Genomic DNA, 19806 nt, shown 5'->3' with positions numbered 1-19806 from the left:
AATTACGGAATTCAGGATTAACAATCAGCATTTTTCTGAGGTCCAAACCCTGCAACGCAGATGGAAAAGGACTTCGCATCCCCGTGGCGCGGGGCAAACCCCACACCAACATCCTGCCTTTGAACGACGCAGTCCCGACAGCGACGACTCCGTCCTCCCGAGGCAGCCTCCTTCCAACCTCTAAAACCCGCCGCTTCTAGGAAGAAAAGGCCGGGGGACAATTCCAACTCGGCGCCAGGCCCTGCTTGGGATGCGACCCTCTGCCTGCTCAGACCCCTCGAGGCCCCGCTTCCCAGAGTGGCGCCCTTCGGAACCAGCCCGAACTTTGAAAAAAATCCGAAACAACAACAACAACAAACAATGAATTAGCCAAGAAAGGCCCTGAACAAACCCACCCAGCCCCAAAATCACTTTAGAAGCCGCTGGCTGTTTTAGGAGGCCCCGCACCCCCCACCTTTCAAGATTTCTGTCCGCGACAAATCCCCGTAGCGGTGTTTTCTTTTTGTTGTTTCAAGTTATTACCGGGACCGACTTCCAACTTATTTTTAGCTCGGGGGGGCTGGGGGCGGGCCAAGGCAGCTGGCGGGCTTCGCTCGGGTCCCACCTCCCCCGACCCTCGCCCCGCGAGCCCCGAGAGGCGGGAGGGGGCGAACACCTGAGCCGGCGGGAGCCTCGCCGAGGCCCGGAACAAAAGGCGGCGGCCCCGACCCCCCTGGACTCGGGGCTCGGGCGGCCGCGGCCGGGGACGCGCCGAGACAAGTTTCCCGCGGGTCCTGCGCCGGGACCCCCCCCCACCGCTCCCGGCGGCCGCTCCCCGGGCGGCCCCGGGGGGCGGGGGCGGGGGGAGTCCCGCCGGCCGCGCCGGGTCCTCGGTACCTCCTCGGGCGGCGGGGTCGCGGGGGACGCCGCGTCGGCGGGAGACTTTGCCCGGCCGGGAGTCAGCTGAGGCCGAGTCACCCGAGCGGGATGGGGGAGGAGACGCGGGGCGCATTCCGGGCCGGCCGGCGACACTCCGCGCCGCCCCGCGCCGCCCGGGCGGCCGCCGCCCCTCGCGGGGCCGGGAGCGAGCGAGCGAGCGAGCGAGCGCGGGGGGCGCGCGCGGCCCGGCGGCCGGCGAGGGGCGTGCCGGGTGGGAGGGGCGCGCGCCGGCCGTTCAGCCGGCCCCACGCGGGGACCCCCCACCCCGGCCCGCGCGGGAACGCGCCGCCAGGCCCGGCGAGCCGGCGGGCGGGCGGCCGCGGGCGGCGAACAAAAGCGCCTTTGTGGAGGCGAGCGGCGGCCGCCGGGGTCACGCACACACAATGGAGGCGCGGGCCGGCCCCGCCGCCCGCCCGCCCGCCCGCCGCCCCGCCGGCGCGCCCGGACACGTCCACACGCGCTCCCCGCGCTCCCGCGCGCGCACACGCACGCCCCCCGCACTCACGGGACTCCTCCGGCTCATCGAGGGAGTGCGGGGCCCGCGGACAGCCCCCGGGGTCGGCGCAGGTCTCCGGCGAGGCTGGCGGCAGCGGCGGCTCCGAGGCTCTCGCTTTGCCGCAGTCGCCGCCATGTAACCCCGACCCGCGAGAGAGGGCGAGGGAGCGGGGGGCGGGGCCTGCGCGGCCACGCCCCCTCACGTCACAGGCTCACTCCACGCCGGCCCCGCCCCGCCGGCCCCGCGCGCCCGCACGCGCCCGAGTTTCCAACGCCCGGGACGGCGCGCGCGCGCCCGCCCGCCACGGGGCTGGAGCGGGGCTGGAGCGGGGTCGGGGCGGGGGGTGTGCCCTCGGGGAGCTCGCGGGGCGCCTGCCCCGGGCCGGGGGCGAGGGAACGGCCCTCGGGGGCTGCGCTTCCGGCGCTCGGCACTGGAACGCCAAGGGGAGAAACTCCAGGCGAGCGTTTATTAAGCACCTATTACGTGCGGGGCTCCGGGTAGCCCCCCTCCCCCCCGCCCAAAGTAACAGGCCTTCGGGGAGCACGGATGGGTGGGATAGCTGGACCTGACAAACGTGTTGGAGGGCTAACAAGGGCATTCATTCTGAGGCTCTGGGCAAGGCCTTCTAAGAGAAGCCACCACGGGGGATCTTTTTTGCGGCATCTGAAAGAACCTGGAATCCAAGGGGGAAGGGAAGGAGACCCATCATCCCCCCCCCCCCGAAAAAAAAAAAAGAAACACGGAGTAAAAAGAAGAGGGAACAGCGAGAGCAAAGACAAAGAGGCAGAGAGTATCTTGCTGGGTACTAGAGCAGGGACCCCGCCAACTTGACTGCAGTGTTGTTTGGGAAGGGTACATTGTGCGGTGCGGTGGCAACTTCTTGTATGAAAAACGAACATTTTTATCATGACATGCTGAATCCACAGAACCATTTCAGGGTTCCAACGTTGGCGATGTGGGTGTAAATAGGTGTGGGTATTTTGCAGGTCGCATGCAATTTTTTTTTTTTCAGGGATTATTCTCCATCTTCAAAGCTCCATGACCAAAGCGAAGGACCATTCAAGATGTCCAACTGGCTTGTTGTGCTTGAATATTGTATGATTTTTTTGCTTATAAGGCAATGCCGCTGGATGATGAGGTATGAGGAGGTGATAAGAAGATAAAACCAAGAGAAAGGGGAAGATTGTTCCCTACAATAAGAGCTCCTTACCTGTGACCACGATGCCCCCCACCTCCACAAGGCTAACTTCCCCTGGGGTTGTAGGACACTTTACCTTCCTGCATCCCTATCAACCACCACCTTAATGTTTGATCTGGAGAGGGGGAAGGAAATATAATGACAAGCATTTGTGCCTCTGCTCAGGGTTCTTATTATATAGCTGAACCCCTGACCTCCAAGGCTGCCTTATTAGCCTCTTGATGGAGTGTGGCCCAGAATAGAGATCACTATATTGAAAGGCAGCAGCATCTTAGAGCCAGAGGTCAAGGGCACCTTAGTTCCAAGATTCAAGTGATCTTTAAAAAAGCTCTTGGGGCTGGAGCAATAGCACAGCAGGTAGGGCGTTTGCCTTGTATGCGGCCAACCCGGATTCGATTCCCAGCATCCCATATGGTCCCCTGAGCACCGCCAGGAGTAATTCCTGAGTGCAGAGCCAGGAGTAACCCCTGTGCATCGCCAGGTGTGACCCAAAAAGCCAAAAAAAAAAAAAAAAAAAGGAATCCCCACGGGGGGGAGGGGGGGGGAGGAGGCTGGGGACCACACCCAGCGGTGTTCAGGGTTTACTCCTGGCTCTGTGCTCAGGGATCAGGAATCACTCCTGGTCAGTTGAGGGAACCATATGGGTGCTGGGGATTGAACCCCACCCACTGTACTATCTTTCCAGCCCCAGGAATCCTTTTGAAGGGGAGCCAAACTGCCACCTCAAAAATAATCGTTGACAAAAGTTACCTTTCTGGGAGGGCCCTGGGCTCTTGCTCCAGGTTTTTTTTTTTTTAAATACTACTACTCACTAATGGAACCTAACATGCCGTTTAAAAAGTACTTAGAGGTGAAACCCTATAGCCACATAAAAACAGGATTAACAACTAAGAATAAGTACATTAACTGACTGTATAATTTGACCTGCATAAACATGATTTTAATGGCTTGTATTCTTCTTGCCCTAGAAGATTGTGAAAAAGTCACAAATTAAGAGATCTGATTGATTTTTATTAAATGATTCATGAATTTAGGTAGCATCTCATCTACCAATTATAAAGGTACAGTCAGGAGTAATATAAAGGGGAATGTTTAAATAAGCAGAAGAGGATGGGATAAGAGTATTTGAAAGAGAAATCATTATTTCCCATAAAGTCACTGTCTCTCCTGGGAAAGCAGTGGTGGGAAGTGCCTTATTATATCACCTCACCAATGCAGATCTGGGAACTCCAGATAGATTAAAATTACAAATGGTGCTGTAGAAATAGAACAGGGATTAATGTGCTTGCCTTGCACTCAGCTGACCAGGGTTCAATCCCTGGTACCCCATACAGTCCCCTTAGCACTGCCAGGAGTGATCCCTGAATGCAGAGCCAGGGGTAATCCCTGAGCACAGTCAGGTGTGGAATTAAAAACAAGCAAATAATAGTAATGTGCCCTAAAACCTCTATGAACCTCCATTTTGAGTATTTTTTTTATTTGGAGGTGGGGGGAAGTGGTGACACACTTGGCAGTGCTTGGGGATCGCTCCAAGGCCTTGCTCAGTCATCCCTATGGTGCCAGGGATAAAACCTTGCCCCTGTTTTTTTTTTCCCCTACCCAGGTTCGATTCCTCCACCCCTCTTGGAGAAGCCCGGCAAGCTACCGAGAGTATCCTGCCAGCACGACAAAGCTGGCAAGCTCCCCATGGCGTATTCGATATGCCAAAAAACAGTAACTAGTCTCACAATGGAGACATTACTGGTGCCCGCTCAAGCAAATCAATGAACAACGGGAGGACAGTGCTACTATTTTTAACAAGATAGCGTGACAAAGAACTCTACTGCCATTTCAGGAACTTCCTCAAAGTCCATTTATCTGAACAACAGCCTTAGTTTTCAGCAGGGTAAATACCCCTTCTTCAACAAGGCTACTTTATCACTTATCAAACCAGGCAATTCAACTAAGGCAATTAATTCAACTAAGGCAGAGGGTAATTTGGAAAGAAAGAGATCAGTTATGGACTGGGAAGACAACCAGGCCTACATATGTTTTTGGCTCCCACGTTCAGGAGACCATATGGGGTACTGGGAGATCGGACCCAGGTGGACTGCATGTAAGGGTACAAGACAGCGCCTCATCTGCTGTGCTATCTCATTCGTTCCCCGCTCCCCACCCCTGACCCTAGACCTATGTAAATTTTGGCTTGCATGTGGCCAAGCTCAGAGCACCACCAGGAGTGATCCCTGAGAACAGAGCCAGGAGTAAGCATAGAGCACATCGGATGTCATGCCAAAACAAAAAACCAAAACACAAAGGAAAAAGAGCAGGCCCAAAATGGAGTTGATCTTGTCAGGTCCCACTCAGGTTTAACAACTTGCAACCTCTCCAGAAAGTATTTCAAATCAATCTGTAGATTCCTAGTGAGATTATGTGCAACACAACCCCTCCCTACCTTCACCTAAGGAGAGCTGGCTGCACCTACAATCTCTCATTTTGCTGATGACCTTGTCTCATTTTCTTTCCTTCCTTCCTTCCTTCCTTCCTTCCTTCCTTCCTTTCTTTCTTTCTTTCTTTCTTTCTTTCTTTCTTTTTTTCTTTCTTCTTTCTTTCCTTCCCTTCGTCTCTCTCTCTCTCTCTCTTTCTTTCTTTCTTTGGGGGGATTAGGGGGAGAGATGGGACATCACCTGTTGGTGCTCAAAGTTTATTCCTGGCTCTGCACTCAGGGATCACTCCTGGAAGGGTTCAGGGGACCATATGTGGTACCGGAAATTGAACCCAGGTTGGGTGCATGCAAGATATACATCCTACCCTCTGTATTATCGCTCTTGTTCCCATTCTCTTTCAGACTATAGAAATCTTCCATTTTGGACAACTCCTGCATTATCTTTATCCTTGCTATATGAGGTGCTGCCCAGTTAGTGATTTGTTTCATAGAGCTCATTAGATTGCTAAATTCATGAATCTTACTTTTTTGTTTGTTTTTTGGTTTGGAGGTCACACCCAGCGGTGCTCAGGGATTACTCCTGGCTCTGCACTCAGGGATCACTCCTGGCTGTACTCGGGACTATGTGAAAACTAGGGATCTAACCATGTTGGCCCTATATAAGGCAAGCTCCCTCCCTGCTGTACTATTGCTCTGGCCCAAGAATGACTTTATAGAGCATAACCTACCACAGACAAGGAGAATCTAATATAATTGGCAATGAATTCCTTGGGTGGAAATTTACAAACCAAATTACAGCTTGTTCTCTAAACCATCTCTAAGAAAGCAATCACTTAATATAACTTAAGAATATAAACATGAGGGGTCAGAGCGATAGCACAGCGGGTAGGGTGTTTGCCTTGCACGGGCCAACCTGGGTTCGATCCCTGGCATCCCATATGGTCCCCAAGCACTGCCAGGAGTAGTTCCTGAGTGAAGATCTAGGAGTAACCCCTGAGCATCACCAGGTGTGACCCAAAGAGCTAAATAAATAAATAAAAATAAACATGAGGTGGAGGGGGTGTGGAGAGAGAGAGACAGAGACAGAGAGACAGAGAACACTACAGGAGGTAAGGTACTTGCTTTGCATGCCACTGACCCAGGTTCAATCCCCAGCACTACATATCATCCTCTGAGCAGTGCCACAGAAAGGATGCTCGTTTATGGAAGGAGAGATGGAAGTAGAAGGTCATATGTGGTTACCTTGTTTGACTTTAGAACAGAACCATGCATAGGGCAACTCAAAATTATACACATCAAGTGACCTGAAGTGCTACAAGGATATCTTGTTGGCATGACAAACAGAAGTGGGCAAATTCACAGCAACGGCAAATGAGGAGGAACTAGGGTTTGAGGATAATGATCGTGAGAAGGATAGATGATGAAGAACATGCCTTCCCTCAAAGTCCTTCAAAGCTGTAGGTGAAGTTCTGGGAGAGGTCAATCACTCGGATGCTTTCTGTGCATTTTCCTTTTTAAGGGGAAACCCCAGAAGTGCTCAAGGACTTCTGGTGGTTATGTCAGTGGTGGTGGTCCTGGTGCATCAGGGAACCCTGCCAGGGTGCCAGCATATAGAGACTGCCCTTTCAGATGACCCGTGGCTCTCTCCCTTGCCATTGAGTACGTTTTTTCCAGTAGAAAGAAAACCAAGGATTTCTTCATCGTCCTTGATGGGACAAGGTAGATCTTACCCCTCAGGAAAATGGAAATAGCATCATTTATCAAGTTCCTGCCAAGGAGCCTGTGTCTGGTAAACACTTTATGGATATGGTATCATTCTCTTAGGCTGTGATAAATGGGATTTTGGAGAAGAACTGCAATAAGCTCTATGCGGTTTTTAGACAAAATCTGGCTTTCCTTGTAATGAAGTTGCCTTGTGAAACAAACAGTTGTTAGATAACATTGATCTAATTTAACACTTAAATGTACTGGAAAATACCTACTGGGATACTTTTAACAAAACCAAATAATTATGAGGACTTTTTTTTTGTGGGGGAAGGGCCTCCCAAGCTGTGCTTAGTAAAGGGTTGGTACATAGAGAAGTTCTGGGGAGTCCATGGGGGAACCATGTGATACTAAGCTCAGGGCTCCACACTTGCAAACTGCACTGCCATCCTTTCAGCCATCACCCCTGCTTTGCAAATCTTTCTTTGTCTCTCTCTCTCTGCTCTGTTTCTCTGTCTCTGTGTCTCTGTATCTCTCTGTGTCTCTGTATCTCTCTGTGTCTCTGTATCTCTCTGTGTCTCTGTATCTCTCTGTGTCTCTGTGTCTCTGTGTCTTTCTGCCCCCCCCCCCCCCCAGTCCCCAAGGGTTTTCTTACTTGCACTCTTGCCTTCCTTCTATCCTGAGATCCCTTGTTAGCCTGAGAACAGACACGCCTCATTTCTGGAGCGAGTCCCCTTGTTTGAAAATTGAATCTCCTGAGACAAGGAGGTCTACTATTACCATCCTCACTTATTCAGCACAACCTGGTTCCTGGCCACATGGCCACTGCAAAGACAAGGAAAGAAGAGACAAGGGCTGGAACCCAATAAACGCTTGCCTTGAATGCATTAGATTCCCACCCGGCACCACAGACTGTCCCCTAAGCACTGCCAGGAGTGAGCCAGAAACAAGAGCAAGCCTTGAACATAGCCGAGTATGGCCCCAAACCAACCAACCAAACCTAAAAGAACAAGCAAGAGTCTCCCAGCCCAACCATAGAGAATGATAAATATTTTGAGTGGTGGACACAAAGCGGCTTTCACTGTACAAAGTCATTTCCCTCCCCTTTCGGTTCCAACAGTGCCACAGTCAGTGGGGAAAAGGAGAATGGCTAATTTATAACTAAGTTCGTGCCCAGAGAGTTATTTACATTGGTCATTCGGAGTGCTCAAGTTTATCAAATGACAAGGAACCAAGTGGAGCCATTTGAGTTTGGGTAACTACAACAGAGTTAGGAGGCTATTGAGTAGCAGGCCCTGGACTTGGACATATTCAGACACATTCCCCTCCGGGAAGGTACTGAAACAAAGCTGACTGGCCACTTTGGACTTTTGTTTTCTTTTGCTGGAGGTGGAGGCTGGGGGAAGGGAGAATGGAGCCCCCCAGTGTTGTTCCAGGTCAACAAGGCATTGCTCAGAAGGTCATGCAGTGTTAGGGATCGAACAACGGGACTGGTCCAATGCAAGGCATTGATTCCATTCCTTTAAGCTATGCCCCAGCCCCCTGCCACTTCCTAACTCAAACAAAAGGACCATTGAGAGATTGAAACTTTAACAAATCTTTACTTTTATTGGGGGCCTAATTTGCATATTACAGCACCAATCATTACTTAACTTTTTGCTGAATTTGCATTGTATTTTTCTTGAAAAAGCCCATCATATCCTGGGGTGGAGAGAAGTGTAGAAGGCGGGTGCTTTGCCTTGCAAGCAGCAGACCTAGGTTCAATCCCTAGCACCCCAGATAGTCCCCCAAGACCTGTAGGAAGTCATCCCTGAGCACAGAGCCAGGAATAAGCCCTGAACATTGCAGGGTGAGGCCAAAAAAAAAAAAAAAAAAAGAAATGAAACAAAAAAACCTCTTCCCAAGATAGACATATCAAGGGTTTCTGTGTGAGGATAAATGTCTTTCTGTTCCTTTTACAAAGTTTTAGTTTCTTGTTTATCTGACTAGTTAAACAATATCATTTAACATCATTTAATAAGTCTGCCTGCCACAATCTCATCTCATCTTCTATTTGGCATCAATTTTGCCAGTTGCTAGTCACCACCACTGAAACAGCCGTTCCTGAAAATATTCTCATCCCCCTGCCCATCTGTTGAGTGTAGCGGACTGCCTCCGTCAATACTAGAATGTGGTTCCGAGAAGGAAAATGCTGAGGCGCCCAGGAGGCCTAAGGTCTGTCTGCCACCCTGGGCAGCTCTACGCCTGTGAATGCCCCCACCCAGGCTTCTTCCTACTTTATTTCCCAAATCCACCATCAAAGAGCATTACACAGAGCCCCACATTCAGAAAGACCTCACGCTGGATCTTAGAACTCTATTTAACACTCCCAATACCTCTCAACACTCTACCAGTCCCATCTTGCAATGCACGTTTCCTTTAACTGTGCTTTTTCTAAGGCTGGAGTGATAGTGTAGCAGGTTAGGGTGCTTGCCTTGCATTTGTTCAGCCAGGATGCAATCCCAAGCACTCCATTTGGTCCCCTTAGCATGCAAGGAGTGATTGCTGAGTGCAGAGGCAGGAGTAACCCCTGAGCACTGTCAGGTGAGAACCCAAAACATATTTATTTTATTAATGTGTTTTCTAATGCAGTTGAGTAGGACAATAACACAGACATGTGAGTAGTAGATAGGCACAAGGTGTCACTCTTGCCAGCTCACTTATTCACATTTGATACAGTCACACTGTATCTAAAGTGCCTCTTGATCTCAAAATTCTCCTGGACCCATTGCTCACTGCTGTTCAAACAAAACAAAGCAAGTAACGGGGCCAGAAAGATTGTACAATGGGAAATGCCTTTGCCTAGCATGCAGCTGATCCAGACCAATCAAAGTTCTCTTGGGGCCCCATCCAGAGTAACCTCTGAGCAAACGCCCAGGAGTAAACCCTGAGCCAGGTGTGGCTTCAAATCTTTGAAAAAGAAATACAAAGCTAAGCAAGTCAGTACAAGGCTTATCATAGCTCCTGTGGAGTAAGTGAGGTGCTAGTAATTTCGAAAGGCTGTGCTTTCCACTACCAGTAGAACAGAAAGAAGGAAATGGTATTCTAAGAACACAAGCGACAGGGAGCGTTATCGTGTCCTTTTATACTTGTGTTACTTCCCTGTATTAGACAACCACTTATGCTAAAAATATTTTCTTTCATTTTTTTTTCTTACTCTGTGTGTGTGTGTGTGTGTGTGTGTGTGTGTGTGTGTGTGTATGACCATTTGTTTTGTATTGGGGCTAGACCTGGTGATGATCAGGGGTCACTCCTGGTGGTGTTTGGGGGACCATATGGGATGCCAGAGTTCAAGCCCTGGCCGTTAGCATGAAAGGCAAGCACCCTACCTAATGTACAATTGCTCTGGCCCTATCCTTTTTACTCCTAAGTGACTAAGTGAAAGTAGAGTGTGTGTAGTAGTATATGCATCAATAATGAAATGGTGGTTATTAAGTCAGTTTTCTATATTATTTTACTGCACTGGTAAGAAAAAAATAGATACGTAGGAATAAGACGCAAAATGGAAATTTTGTCTTTTCCCCCTGAGCACAGAATGAGGGATATTCCCTCCCTAACCCCCACCCCCCCAAAAAAAAGTGAGACAATGGGCTAGAAAGATCGTATAGAGGTTAGGCATTTGCCTTGTATTCTGCTGACCCTGGTTCTAATCCTTGACACTACATAAATTTCCCTGAGCACTACCAGGAGTAATGCCTGAGCACAAAGCCAAGAGTAAGCCCTATGCTCTGCAGAGTATGGTCCAAATACTATCCTCTCATAATAAATTGTGTCTTATTGTGTGTTTTTGGTTATTTCACAAGTTAGATGCTGTTAAATTTGTACTAAACACTTCACAGCAAATGCCTGAAAGATTTGTTTTAAAAGTTCTGTAGGGGCTGGATATACAGTACAATGAGTAGGGCACTTTCCTTGACACTGACCTGGGTTCTATCCCTAGCACCTGCATCCTACCAGGAAGCTGGTAGAGCCAGGAGTAAGCCCTAAGCACTGCTGGGCATGATGCAAAAAAAATAAATAATGAAAGCTTGTAAATCATATTGCCTAATCTTTTTTTTAAATGGGCATTGCACATTTTGAATGACAAGATTCATGCTGATTAGTTTTAATTTTGATTTCTTGGAAACAAATTAAATAGTCAATTAAAAATAACTTATGCCAGGAAAGTAAGATCAGAATAAGGGTGAGGGATGTGTGTGTTTGTGCATGTGTGTGTGCGTGTGTGTGTGTGTGTGTGTGTGTGTGTGTGTTCAGGGAGGTGGGGAAAATTACGTCTTAGTGCCTTTCGCCACCTTTTCTTCTACTTCTGAACAAGGCATCCCAGAAATAAGGTAGCTAGCTTTGAGTGGGAGGGGGCACCCCTGCAATCTCCTGGTGGAGTCCAGGGCTGCCGCACCCCAGCACCCCACGCCTGCCCGCCCACACTGCAGCTACATTTCCGGTAGTAAACACGCAGGCTTCCTTCCTGGGACTGGGGAAGGAAGTGGGGGAGGAAGAAAGGCCTAATTCGGCTGCTGGGACACATTTTCCCATGGAAACGGTGGTGAGGGTCACTGCTTGCCTCTCCTATTCACCCTGCAGCGGGGCTGACACCAGCGCTAAGAGCAGGCCTGAGAACCTAACAAAGTATCTGTTCCTTTGCTTCTCTGGGGAAAACGCATTCTCAGTGCCGAACTGAGCCAAGTGAGAGATCAACTGGTGGGAGTTTAACTCCGGCCATCCACGCAGGGACTGTTTGTACTTGCCTGGCTCCAAAGTAACTGAGGCCACGGAGGAGGGTAGTGACTGCCAGATCCCAGTAGACAAAAGAAATGATCACAAGTCCGTTATTCAGGACAACTTCCCTCGATCCTGAGCGCTGGGCAGGGCCCAGGTCTTCAGATCAGCATCCTGAAGAATCTGCCGAACTTGGCTAACCCCTGGCAATCAACATACACCAGCCCAACTCTACAAACTCTGTGTGCCCGTGAATCCAGGCCAGTCTGTTGGGAACAGAAGGATATTTGTGCTGAGCTTAACTGCATCTTTATTCAGTTGGGGGCCTGGAGAGAATTCAAATGGCTGATGCACATGCTTTGCATGTAGGAGCCCTGAGTTTTATCACTGGTAACAACTGGTCCCCAGAGCACTGTCCAGGAGTAACTCCTGAGTACCTCCTGTTGGGTAGTAGCAGAGCATCGATGTGTGGCCCCCAAACAACAATGAAAACAACAAAGATGACCAGAGCTGGGGCTGGGGCTCAGCCCTAAAGCACTTGCCTTGCATATTTGAGACCCAGAGTTTAATTCCTGGCAAGGAATAAAAAAATTTTTTTTAAAAAATCCACTCTGGGGGCTGGAGTGATAGTACAGCGGGTAGGGCGTTTGCCTTGCACGCAGCCAACATGGCCGACACGGGTTCGATTCCCAGCATCCCATACGGTCACTCGAGCACCGCCAGGAGTAATTCCTGAGTGCATGAGCCAGGAGTAACCCCTGAGCATCACCGGCTGTGACCCAAAAAGCAAAAAAAAAAAAAAATCTACTCATGTTATTGGACAGAGGAGATGAGTCAAACTTGATTGTCTATGCTCAGTTCTGACTCCTGGCTCTGGGATCCCCTACTCAGGGATCACTCCTGGTAGCCTCAGGAGACCATATCAGGGATGGAACCTGGGTGAAAGCAAGTACCGGGGCTGGAGTGATAGCACAGCGGGTAGGGCATTTTCCTGGCATGTGGCAGACCGGAGTTTGATTCCCAGCATCCCATATGGTCCTCCGAGCACTGCCAGGAGTAATTCCTGAGTAGCAGGACCAGGAATAACCCCTGTGCATTGCCGGGTGTGATTTCCCCCCCTCAAAAAAAAACAAAAAAAAAGTGCCTTACCCTTATTTCAAAGTTGTGCCATCTCCCCAGCTTTGAACCAAGATATCATGTTCTTTGTAATCTCTATTGATTCATATGATGCTTGAATCTAGTGGTTTCTTTGTAAATGTTTGTTGAAAATGGCATTATTGAAATTTCAGAAAAGTGAGGAAGATTTTACTTGCTGCAAATAACCATTTATGTAATGCTACTTTTTTTTTTTTTGCTTTGTTTGGGGGTCACACTTGGCAGTATTCAGGGATTATTCCTGACTCTCTGCTCAGGGATTGAGCAACCGCATACATTGCTGGGGATCAAACGTGGGTCAGCCATGTGCAAGGCTAGTGCCTTAGCTATTGTACTTTCTCTCTGGCACCAATGCTATTTTTCATAGGACCTCCCTAAGATCATCCCAGATCCATTCCCAGCCATGCCTGGACCTTATAGTGAGGGCCTGATGGTTCAGAACTTGGGCTTAGGGGCTGACCCAGGTTCAATCCACAGCACCACACAGGAGTCATGCCTGAGTGCAGAGACAGGTGTAAGCATTGAGTACCACCTGCTGTAGCAGAAAAAAAAAAGAGAAAAGAAAGAAGAAGAACTCAGATCCAGCAAGGCAAATGCTAGACCCAGGACATTCTGTTGGAATCCACCAAGACTCCCAGAAATTCCCTAGGGGTCCATGGAACTCAGGCCCTCCCTTAACTAGGCATTTGCTCTACCACTTGAAGACCCCCTCTGGTCACTGGTGCTATTTTTTTTTGTGTGTGGGGGCGGGACACACCCATCAGTGCTCAGGGCTTAATTCTGACTCACTTTAGTTGCCCCTATCTGTTACCATTAATTCTCTCGAAGCAGAATGAGATATATGATCCCAGGCATAGCTTCCTTATGGTGTATAGAACAAATGTTTTCTATTTTGTTTTGCACTTTCATAGCATAGGGCGGCATACCTATTGTTGTTATGTGATTTGAGCGAATAGTCCACAAAACTGGTGGCTAGCCATCTTGAAATAAAGCATTACTCTAAGCTCATCCTCTTTGAAGTATATTTCAGACTAATAAAACCTAAATGCATTTATTTAAAGTCAGAACAGAAGGAAACTCATTTCCTGAACGTCTTTCCACTCATTTATACAATTTATCTTCCATTTAGAAGTGTATGCTTGGTATTTTCTGCTCAGGATATCTGAGCCAGTGACTCTCTTACATGAGCTTACCTTCAAGCAGACCAGGAAACTTTTGTTTTGGGGCTACATTGGTGATGCTCACGGGTTACTCCCGGCTCTGCACTCAAGAATCACACATGGGGGTGTTCAGGGAACCATAAAGGGTGCCAGGGATGTAAGACAAATGCCTTACCTGATGTATTATCTCTCCATGGAGTCCCAGGCCCTGAAACCTTTAACTGAGACACTCTGTGCCCACACTCTGGCAGCTCCACTCAGAAATCAGGAGGATGCACCTGGTGCCCTTCCCTTCATCTACAGTAATCAGCAGACTTGGGTGCTCACCTCAATCGGCCTCCTTTTAGTTCAATTCCAGGAAAACCATTTAATCTCATTTTCATTTTTAAAATTTGTTTCGCTTTTTGGGTCACACCAGCGACACGCAGGAGTTACTCCTCGCTCTGCACTCAGGAATGACTCCTGGCTGTGCTTGGGGGACCATTTTGGATGCCAGGGAATGGACCCCAGTAAGCCGCATGCAAGGCAAATGCCCTACCTGCTGTATAATCACTCGGGCCCCTAATCTCATCTTGAAACTGGTATAAATAGGGCCAGAGAGATGGTACAGTGGGAAAAGTGCTCACCTTGCATGCCACCGACCCTATTTCAATCCCCGTACCACATGCGAGCCCTAGAGATCCACCAGGAGTGATTCCTGAGCACAGAGCCAGATTGAAGCCCTGAGCACAGCCAGATGTGGCCCCAAAACCTTCCAAATATAGTAATAATTATAACCTGGTATAAACAACACCCCCTCAACTCCCTTGCAGACTTGTTGCAGGGATTCCATGAGAGAACATGTGTGAAAGCATTCTGAAAATGCTTAATGCCTGTATAAGATAGGTGTGTTATTCATCTCGTCTGGAAAGCTGCCTGTTCCAACAGGGGTTTCCTGACACCGATCCAGCTCTCTCCTCTTACATTCAGTCCAACCCACAGGTATTCTTTTCATGTCCACTTTATCCCAGACAAACTTTCTCCCCACAGTCTTAAAAGATGTGGTTGGGTCGGGGTTTTCTGTATTTAATGTCTAACGTGAAACCTGCTTTCCCTCCTGTTCCCAAGCATAGCATTCACTATTTCATGCTTATTTATTCCTCAAAAAAAAAGTGGGCAATGAATGAATCATGAGAAATACTTAAGCATGTACCTGCAAAGGGAGAACATAATTTCCGTATCTTCTTACACAAGCATTGGAAAAATATCAGAGAGAGAGAGAGAGAGAGAGAGAAAGGAAAAGAGGGAGAGAAAGTATCTTCTCCATGTAGAAGAGAGAAAGGAAAGTTCAGAGTGAGGTACAGCTAAGGAGAAAGTGAGAAAGGGACGAGAAATCACTATACAACTTTTCAAACTTTAGTAACCAGTACTATAATAATAAATAGACTTACTTACATCATAGCCGCTAAATGCCTGTGGTCCATTCTAGCAATGGAAACTTGCTTCCATTTTCTGAACCCTCTGCTGCAGGTTTATGGAGAACTGTTTCCAAAGGAAAAACAAAAGGCAAAGCATTCTAGAGGAGAAGAGAGAAAGGCAAATGTGTGAAATGCTGTAGCTGTACGCCGGGTTATGAAAGAGGGAAAAGGAAGAGATTAAAATGGTTCTTTCCCTCCTCCCTCTGTGACTCAGAGACTAAAGCCTAAAAATAATCTTCATCCCAGTATGGGGAAGCTGAGCGCAAATGCACATCTCTGCATTCCAAGATTCGTGATGGCCTGGGAGAGGAAAGGAACAGACGGAAGAGGGAAACAGGAGATGTGCGCTATGCACTACTTGCTTTACCGCGAGGCCCTTTCCCTTCCTCGGAGGGCGAGACAGAATGAGGGGCCAGCCCGGCTATGCTGAGGCGGCGTTTTCAGTCCCTGCCCTGTTCTCAGGCATGTGTGTCAGCAAGGATGAAGCCTCGACTTGCCTTTCAGTCTTCACTCCCACTGACTCTTCCGGTGATCCATGTTTTACTCATTCAAATGAATTTTCGTATTTCAATACCATTTTTTCCTTTCTCCTTCCTCTTTCTTTCTCGCTCGCTCGCTCGCTTTTTTTTTTTTTTTTTTTTTTTTTTTTGCTTTTTGGGTCACACCTGGCGATGCACAGGGGTTACTCCTGGCTCTGCACTCAGGAATCACCCCGGGGCGGTGCTCAGGGGACCATATGGGATGCTGGGAATCGAACCTGGATTGGCCGTGCGCAAACGCCCTACCCGCTGTGCAATTGCTCCAGCCCCTCTTTTCTACTTTATTCTTTTCTCTCTCATTCTTTCTTTTCTTTCAATTTTGGGCCACACCTGGTGGTGCTCAGGGCTTACTACTCCTGGTTATATGCTCTGGAATTACTCCTGGCAGGCTGAAGGGACCATATGGGATGCCAGGAATTGAACCCAAGTCAGCAACATGCCAGGCAAGCACCCTACCCACTGTACTATCTCTCTAGCACCCTTCCTTCCTTCCTTCCTTCCTTCCTTCCTTCCTTCCTTCCTTCCTTCTTTCCTTCCTTCCTCCTTCCCTCCCTCCCTTTGTAAGAGCTAATCCTGGGAACCATGAGGTGCTGTGGATTGAACCCAAGCCTCCCATATGCAAAACATGTGCCCAGCCTATTGAGATATCTCTCCAGGTTTCATTCACCATTTTTTTTTCATCAATAAGAAGAAGTGATCTGTATAGTGCTTTTTTGGGGGGAGGGGGATGTTGTCTCCCAAGCACTGTTCAGGGGGCCTAGGGCCCACTCGCAGGGATACTCGGCCAGAGAGGCCAGTGGCTCAATGAGAGGACTGAGAATGTAGTGCTGCCCGGGGCCTGCAGTTCTGGAAGAGGAGGCTGGATTCTCAGGCTACTCCTAAGGGGTGCTCGGGGGCCGTGTGGGACTGGGAGTTGGACTGGGGGTCTACTCTGGTTCAAAAACCCCCATTCTATATTGCTTAGTCCCTATTTTGTTTTTAATTTGATTTTTTAAATTTCTGGTTTGTATTTTTGGGCCACAACCAGCAGTGCTCTGGACTTAATCCCTGGCTCTGCACTCAGGGATCACTCCTGGTGGAGCTCAGAGGATCATATACAACTGCCAAAGTTTGAACCCAGGTTGGCTACATGCAAGGAAAGTGCCCTATTTATGGTACTGTCTCTTGGCCCCTGGTTTTTAATTTGAGGTTTCGGGGATCATAGTTTTATGCATGTAGGGCATGAGCTTTATCATTGAGCCACACCCCTCTGCCCCCAGAAACTTCTATTTTAGGTGTTCCCTTAGTCACATACAAGTGATACCTATACATTTTGGGTCATTTATTTCAAAGCTATTTCAGAAATATAGAGGAATTGCACACATAACATAACGAACTTCTGTTTCACCTGAGCAATTTGAGAATAAGTGGCTGGTCTGGGGAGTGTAGAGGACACGGGGCTGCATTGGTCAGAGACCCTTCCAGAAAGGATTGCTGCCCAGCGGGGGGTCTGTGTAAGAGTCAGTTGCAACTTCCTTCAGGTTTGCTTTAGCTGCAGATGTGCCTCTTCTGGCCAGATCTAATGATGGATGAAGGCAGGAACGGAAAGGTCAGGGCTGGAGCATAGTACAGCAGAGTAGGGTCTGCCTTGCACATGGCAGACCTAGGTTTAATCCCTCACACCTCATATAGTTCCTCCAGGAGTGATCACTTAGTTACCAGGAGTAACCCCTGAGCATCATTAGGTATGGCCCCCAAACAAAAACAAAAAGAAACACGTGGCTCAGTCCACTATAGGAGACTGTTCCTGATGATGTCAGGAACATTCCATAAGGGAGTGACTGAGACTGTCAGCCTTTCTGCTCAACTTTTCTTTTTGCACAGTCCCTCCCCCACACACACATGTTGGACCCAAGAGCTCTCCCCAAGTCCCCATCAACAGTCCTGAATGCTAATGTCTCTCTCTGAATCTGATTTCTTTTTGTGAGGGGACTCAATTTCCAACTATAAAACATTCCATGAAGCTACGGTAATAAAACAGCATGATAGGACAGGTGTACAGATCAGTAGAAGAAAATTAAGAGTTCAGAAATAAATGCATATATCCATGGGCACTCAGTTGACCGGGGTCTGATCCCCAGCATTCCCTCAGGGTCCTGCAAACACCTAGTAAGCCCCAAGCACAGCTGGGTGTGGCCCCAAAATAAAATAAAAAGAAGTCAGCATACAAGTGGAGGGCATTCTCCTATCTCTTTATTTTTTAAAAATTTTTATTTTGGGGCCACATTTGGTGATACTTAGGGCCTGCTCTTGTCTCTGCACTCAGGGATCACTCCTGGCAGGACTTGGGGACCATATGGGATACCATTAATTGAACCTGGCCAGATACCAGTAAGGAAAACATCTCTTTCTCTGCCCCAAGAACAAATCTCCCAACGAATGATGCTGGGATAACTGGATAGACACATCCAAAGGAATGAAATTGTATCCTAGACTCACACAAAATTAATTTTAAAATACATGAAAATGAACTAAACATTCAATCTAGATGTAACTATAAGAACTCACCCTTGAAAAGTCTTAAAAAATATAAGTGAGAAATTTTGTGACTTTAGATTACAGAATGACTACTTTGTGATACCAAAACCAGAGGTCATGAGGTCAATCAATAAATAAGCTGGACCTCGTCAAATTTAAAAGCTCTTGTGCTTCAAGGAATAGCACCTCAAAAGTGAAAAGGCAACCTTCAGAATGGGAAAGGAGTTGCCAATATGTTAAGGTTCTGTTACTGGAAACAGAGCAGCCACAGAGATAAAGGAGGACCCTGCGATTATGCTTCCATGCCCCTAAATGACCATCAGGCCACACTGACATGCTGGCTTGGTCTGGGAATGAACCGCCCCCCACCCTATGATCAGCTGATTCCAGAACTTCAGCTGGAACAAGACTGTTGGATAACACTGGGTTGTCCTTGCTGCTCCTGCAAGGAGTTTAAGGTTTACTGAGCCACTCCCACAACAGTGCAACGAGAGCACACCATCAGGCCATCAGGCACTAATAATTGTATATTGCTTTTTGAGCCCTTTTGAATACAGAAAGAGATAGAACAATGCCCTCCACTTGCAAGCTGGGCTTCTTTTTGTTTATTTTATTTTAGGGCTACTCCCAGCTGTGCTTGGGGGCTTACGAGGTGTTTGCAGGACCCTATGGGGATGCCGGGGGTCAAACCCCAGTTGATTGAGTGCAAGGCAAGTGCCTTACCCGCTATACTCTCTCCACTCCCATGATTCTTATTCAAGGACAAGATAGTGTGTAGATACAGGAAGAAAGACTGACTGAAGAGGGGCTGGAGCGATAGCACAGTGGGTAGGGCGTTTGCCTTGCATGCGGTCGACCCGGGTTCGATTCCCAGCATCCCATATGGTCCCCTGAGCACCGCCAGGAGTAATTCCTGAGTGCAAAACCAGGAGTAACTCCTGTGCATTGCCAGGTGTGACCAAAAAGAGAAAAAAAAGTTTGAAGTGTGAGTATGAACCGAAGGCTTGTGTGTGGGAGTTCTCATGGAAGGCCAGGGAAAGAACTGCTGCTGCTTCACATACTGGACTCTCCAACCCCATGGAGCAAGGGTTTCTGAGGAGGGAGTAACTTGGGAAAAGAAAAATTCATGAAGTATTGAGCACACGTTGCCGGATTTGAGCAGCACTGAGGCTGTGCAGGTGTATAAGATGTTTGCTTACCCATCACTTGTAGCCTTAACATCTCATTATGCAGGTAGGAGGCATGTAAAACACTTGATTTTTTGTTTGTCTGTTGTTTTGATTTTGGACCACCTCTGGCGATGCTCAGGAGTTACTCTTGGCTTTGCACTCAGAAATTACTCCTGGCGGTGCCCAGGAGAGTTTATGAGACTTCAGGGATTGAACCCCGGTAGGCCATTTGTAAAGCAAGTGCCCTACCTGCTATACTATCTCTCAGATAATATATACTATCTCTCAAATAATATATACTTTGGGCTTAATG

General features: G+C 48.4%; 1 protein-coding gene across 3 annotated transcripts in view; it reads right to left on the bottom strand.

Moving 5' to 3' along the window:
• Window positions 1–15412, bottom strand: part of MAPK6 (mitogen-activated protein kinase 6) — a 43849-nt gene extending 28437 nt beyond the window's left edge. The window contains exon 1 of one of the 3 annotated variants that reach the window (XM_056135354.1): window positions 15246–15412. The gene's annotated coding sequence lies outside the window, so the exon portion shown is untranslated. Of the gene's footprint in view, window positions 1–876; window positions 1018–1423; window positions 1581–15245 lie in introns of those variants that run through there. The other 2 variants (XM_056135353.1, XM_056135355.1) reach the window with 2 other exon arrangements.
• Between the last annotated feature and the right edge of the window lie 4394 nt (window positions 15413–19806).

The sequence above is a fragment of the Sorex fumeus genome, unplaced genomic scaffold (genome assembly GCF_029834395.1).
Source record: "Sorex fumeus unplaced genomic scaffold, SorFum_2.1 ptg000111l, whole genome shotgun sequence".
NCBI classification, from domain to species: domain Eukaryota; kingdom Metazoa; phylum Chordata; class Mammalia; order Eulipotyphla; family Soricidae; genus Sorex; species Sorex fumeus.
The sequence above is the reverse complement of the archived record's forward strand: the minus strand, read 5'-3'. Positions and strand labels throughout refer to the sequence as shown.